Consider the following 5,672-nt stretch of genomic DNA (forward strand, 5'->3'; position numbering starts at 1 on the left):
CTCGATGTTAAGCCTGATCCCTGAATGCAAGGTAATGCTAATAGTTAAGTAATGGAGGATATGATGTATTGAGAAGTGGGAGAGGCTGGAGGAGCAGTGGAATGAAATGTCACATGAAGATATATTATTGGCGGACTCTCCGTACCACCCCCAACCTTACACACCTCTTCACCCCTCAAGCTCTGCTAAAAGTGAGATCATGCAGCTTCTTGTGGCACTGTTGTCAAGTTCTCAGCTCCATACAGTGGGGACTGACTTCCCTATCCAACTTCTATCATTTCCTTCTGAGAGTGGTCCTTGCGCAGTCCTGGCCCTCCTCAGAAACATGACCTCTCACCTCCTGCCAACCTTCACTGCTAAGTGCTCCAATTGCTCAGCTGTGAACTCTCCCCTTCTCCTGGAGCTTCACTTCTGCTATTTCGAATTACAGCAAAAGTACTCAACTGCTATCTCCTGTGATTCAGTGCAGCCTCATCTTAAGAGGGATGCTTGTTCTTCTGAAAGGCAGACTGTCTCCATCATGAAATATCTGCAAACACTGCTCAGGCCCCCGCTGAATACTCAGTTAACCAGTAGTTGGCTTTGCTTGGACCAACATTGTAATCAGGAAAATGGAAAGGCAGTACTAAGTTCATATATCCCTCCCTCCAAAGCAACACAAGCATGCAGGCAATGAATTGTTACCATTTTGCCAAAAGACAGCACAAACCAATTTTTACCCCAGTTTATTGTTTTAAAACAACAAAGTCGTGCACAGTCATGTTTATTACAGGGAAATCTATGAAGATTTGGACAATGGCAAAGAGGCTAGAAATACTGGATGGAAGTTTGATGCAATTTTTAAATGCCAAATTCAATCATCCACGCACGTGGGCTTATACAATAATAAACTGAACAGATTGAATTAACAAGCTGCTCTGAATGGTGACCTTGCTACAAAACAAAGAAGCTTTTCAATTTGTGTCTGGCCATGTCCAAAGGAACATAGTAACAGGAGTAGACCGTTCAGCGCTCACATCTGATTCACCATTCAAAATGCTGCTAATATGCAGTTTAATTTTATTTACCCAACTTAGTTCTCGATTCCTTGCTATGTTTAACAAAAAACCTTCAGCATTCAACATTCCATCTGTTCCCCCTATCCATAGCTTTTTGGGCGTAATGGTTCCAGAGGCCAGGTTTTCAAATCACAGTGGAGGTGAACCACGTGTAGTCTGGGCTGAAACATCAGAGTAAGAGAGGTGTATTGGTTTGTCAGCATTCTCTTGCCCCCAGGTTATTCCCAAGGAGGCTGGGGCAGAGGTGTTATGACTGATGGGAAGCCAATTGAACCACTTAAGGGGTCTGTTATGGACCCCCTAATGTGGTGGATTGTGGTGGTGAATTTCAAAGACAGACTGGCTGAGCCAGTGCTGCAGAATAATTTAAAGCCCTTCTCCCTTGTTGGTGAAGAAAGCTGCTTACTGCTGTGGCCTCAGGCTGAACTGAGGAGGGAGGCGCCCTCAACTGAGAGGGCACTTCCTTCTCTCTCTCAGGGCCATTCCTGCCTCAGTGTTGGGAGACCACATGACACCCTTGATTGGAGATCAAGTGACCTCACTGGCGAGTAACTGGGAAAAAAAATAGTGGCGATTTGAGTTGGATAATTACTTCTGGCACAGTGTGCGCTCAGGATCAGCATTTGATCCCAGTATCAGGGCCTTGACCTCAAAATCGAATCCTTGCCCCAGATTTCTGCTATGACCCTTGTTCTTCACATCACCATAAGCTGCAATACTTTTTCTGTATGTACCCAATCAAATCCCTTTAACATATGAAGTACCTCATTCAGAGGGCAGCACGGTGTCTCAGTGGTTAGCACTGCTGCCTCACAGTACCAGGGACCCAGGGTCAATTCCAGCCTCGGGCGACTATCTGTGTGGTGTCTGCACATTCTCCCCATGTCTGCGTGGGTTTCCTCCGAGTGCTCTGGTTTCCTCCCACAGTCCAAAGATGTACAGGCTAGGTAGATACTAAATTCCCCAGGGGTGTGTAGATTAGATGGGTTATAAGGGTATGTGTCTGGCCAGGATGCTCCAAGTGTCATGGTGCACTTGTTGGGCTGAAGGGCCTGTTTCCACACTGTAGGGATTCTATGAATCATCTTTCAACCCTCATGCCCATTTCTTGGCCCTAGGTAATACTATTCTTCTATTCCTGAGTTATACAATTATGCAGGTTAATATGTTCAAAAATTTCACAGTAACAAATGACATTTTTGAAATCGGGGCCATTTATGGTTGGTGCAAGTTTATAATAATGTGGAACCGTTAAAAATGTAAGCCCTCTTTATAAAATATACACCCCGTGTAGAAATCAGCAGTTCTATTCCATTTTAGTAGAAATTAAACATAGATATGGTTGACCCAGAAATGAGCCTCATGATTTTAAAATTATATCAAAATTGAAATTTTTGGTGGCAGGGAGACATTTCAGTTGTTATGTTTTCCATCTGAATAATACTAACCATTTATCGTGGAGTCCATCAGCTGCAATAATAGGGCAGGATGCAGAAAAAATTAAACTTCAAATTACACTCAATCGTACTGATCCATGAAAACTAACACATCCATGGTTTCTATGAAAATGGCTGTGTTTATTCAAGGAAATCATCAGGTGGTTTCTTCTTTCATCACTGTTATTAATGAGCTCAACTGAACACTAATTCAGACCAAACTACAGGCAGGTGTAGAAACTTTAGACTTCGCTTCAATTTATACAAAATAAAACAAGTAGACTCAAAACCTTTTTTTGTGCCTCTTTGCACATTTTCTTGTACTTCAGCCATACTGCTGTGCATCGGTAAGCATGTTTAGATTCTCTTTGATTATGTGCAAATAGCAGCTATTGTGTAATTTGAATAAACTGCGGCATTTGTAGGGGCTCAGTATTTCATTCAGATTTCATTGATCAACAGTGACACCATAAAGAGGATCCCAGAGTTTAATCTCAGCAGACATGTGAAACAGTATTAGCATCCACATTTAACCATAAACAGCAGCTTTATATCGGCCCTAAACTTTAAAGAATATTACAAAGATTTTGGAAAATATCTTTCTCTTTCAACTGAGAGGTCACAGTGTGAGCTGCATATTCAAGCAGAAAACCAGAAACACACATTTTCAGACATGAAACAAATGCCATTAATCAAATTCCTACAGCAGAAAATGCATGCATAAAACCCACACGCTCACTGCCATGACAACAGCATCAGAGACACTATCATATGTCAAGCTGCATGACTAGGGATGAAGTCCATTGTTTGTTCATTGACAGTTCTCTTCAAGTCATTCTGGCTTCTTTTATATTTTAGAACAAATCCTTTTAAGCATCTCTTATAACTGAGGCTAAATGATCCTTTCAGCTACCTTGAGACTCTTATGCATTAGCGACCATTGGCTAAACAGAAATGTGTTGTTTATGTAGAAGATGCACTGGATAGAAAAACTAATAATTACTTACAACAAGTATTGACTGACAGCCTGTTGAATTTACCCATGCAGCTCTATTTATTAATAAACTAAACATTGGATCTTCTACAATACTGTATAGACTGTTGTCAAATGCGGCAAATTAAAATTGTGCAAAATAATCTGTGCAGGCCTGAAACATAGGAGTTATTTCAATGAAAATTACTGCAGTCTATACTCTCTCATTTGATATATGATTATTCCAGATTAACTGAAGAAGAAGTGTTTCTAAACCAGGACAACATACATCATCTACTTAATACAAGAGCTACATTCTGTTGTGGTAATATTTTTGAAGTACAGCTTCAATAATTTTAAAATGTTTTGTTATTTTTCTGAAGTGGACTTGTAGCTATCTATCAAGTTTGTATTGGAACCCAGCTTATCTCGCATCTGTATTTTTAAATTACTTTTAACAATCTTGAATAAAACTCAACTGTACCATGCCACCTCTCGGCAAGAGAAATTGGAATGAAAGGAGAGAACAAAAAGTACTTAAATCCCAATACACCATTTTTCAAACACAGACCTTTGCACTAACGGTTTTCTGTGGCAACAAAATAGCCATCACACTGAGTTGAAAATAGTAAACGGAGCTGAACGTTGAATCCTCAGTATCCTGTTTGACCTTAATGTGAACTTCAAACCTGACATCCTATTCATCACCAGGACTGCTGATTTCCATCTCTGTTGCATTCCAACTACTATCACACTCACAACTAATAAAACTGATCCTTAGTCTCACAGACCTATCACCATTGTTGATTTCAATCTCAACTGCATTGGCATCAAAACTTCCACCCTTAAATGGCTCCATTGGCCAAACCCAATTCTAACTTTGCTGTGTGCCACATCTCTGTTTGCTCAATAATCAAAGTGCAGCCATCTCAAGTACATCCCTAAGTTCCTTCCTACACTCCCTGTCAGTCTATGACTATTACTGCCTTTGAAAAAGTCTCCAAAATCCATGGGATTCAGATTTGGTTTGATTTGATTTCTTTGTTGTCATGTGTAGTAATAATTCAATTAATCTGGAATAATCATTTTTTAACAGCAGCTGTATTTTGTTACAAAATACAGCGAAAAGTGTTGTATAGTGTCTGCACTCTCCAGCAACATCTTAAAACACAGAAAAATAATAAAACATAGAATATAAAGGCAGAAAAATAAAAAAACAAATAAAGTCCTTCTTGATCAGTGCTGAGCCATGGGCCTGGAGTGGCCAGCTATGGGTTCCCTCTCAGTGCTGTTGGAACAAGAGTCACCATCCTTTGGCGCCATTTCACCTCCACCAACACTGCTGCCACCATGAGCCCTCGCTGAACCATGCCAACACAGCCGCCACAACTGCCAGTGGGTCCCGCTTTGGCCCAAACTCGTCACTGCTGCCTTCACCAAGTGTCCATTCCGGGCCCAACTCACCGATGCAGCCACCACTGGGTCTCGTACAGGGCCAAAACTCACCTCTGCCGAAACCACCATGAGCCACAGGGGACCCAAACTCACCTCCAAGGCCTCCGTCACAAGTCTGCGCTGGGCTCACTTCGGCATCGTCAATGCCATTGCTGCCGATGAAGAAAATCCATCAAAATCATCACCTTCGAAGCGATGTCACTTTCAGAGCTCAACATGCAAATATGCCAAGAACGTGGATATTAGCACATGACCATGGGTTATGTCTGGAGATTAGTTTGTTCTGTATATGTTAGTTTAGCTGTTAATAAACCTGCTGAGCTTTTCCAGAAACTTCAGTTTTTGTTGTATCTGCATGTTGTGGGAGCTGATGGGCCCCCTTGTTGGTACACAGTGAACCAAATGTTAGTTTCTCAAGAAACTTCAGCTCACACTGGATGGACTGGAGTCTGAGGTTTGGCAATACATAATGAGAGGGAGAGATACCTGCATGCTGTGTTTCAGGAGACAGTCATACTCCTTAGATTAACTACTTTGAATTTGGTCAGTGTTTGGGGCTAGGAGGGTGTGACTGTGACTGAGTCAGATAGAGGGATCCAGGAGGTAGCACTGAAGGAGCCTTGAGCTTGTCTAACAGGTTTGAGAATCTTGTTACAACAAGGTGCAGGGCTGGATGAACACAGCAGGCCAAGCAGCATCATAGGAGCAGAAAGGCTGACGTTTCGGGCCTCGACCCTTCATCAGAAAAAG

At 41.8% G+C, this 5,672-nt stretch overlaps 1 long non-coding RNA gene across 1 annotated transcript in view; it reads left to right on the plus strand.

The window, feature by feature from the left end:
* The first annotated feature begins 2,761 nt into the window (after positions 1-2,761).
* LOC125484948 overlaps positions 2,762-5,672 on the plus strand; it is a 6,776-nt gene continuing 3,865 nt past the window's right edge. The window contains exons 1-2 of the long non-coding RNA XR_007263730.1: positions 2,762-2,841; positions 3,716-3,792. This is a non-coding gene — a long non-coding RNA (uncharacterized LOC125484948). The remainder of the gene's footprint in view (positions 2,842-3,715; positions 3,793-5,672) is intronic.

This window comes from Rhincodon typus, chromosome 15 (assembly GCF_021869965.1).
Source record: "Rhincodon typus isolate 14 chromosome 15, sRhiTyp1.1, whole genome shotgun sequence".
Classification (NCBI taxonomy): Eukaryota; Metazoa; Chordata; class Chondrichthyes; order Orectolobiformes; family Rhincodontidae; genus Rhincodon; species Rhincodon typus.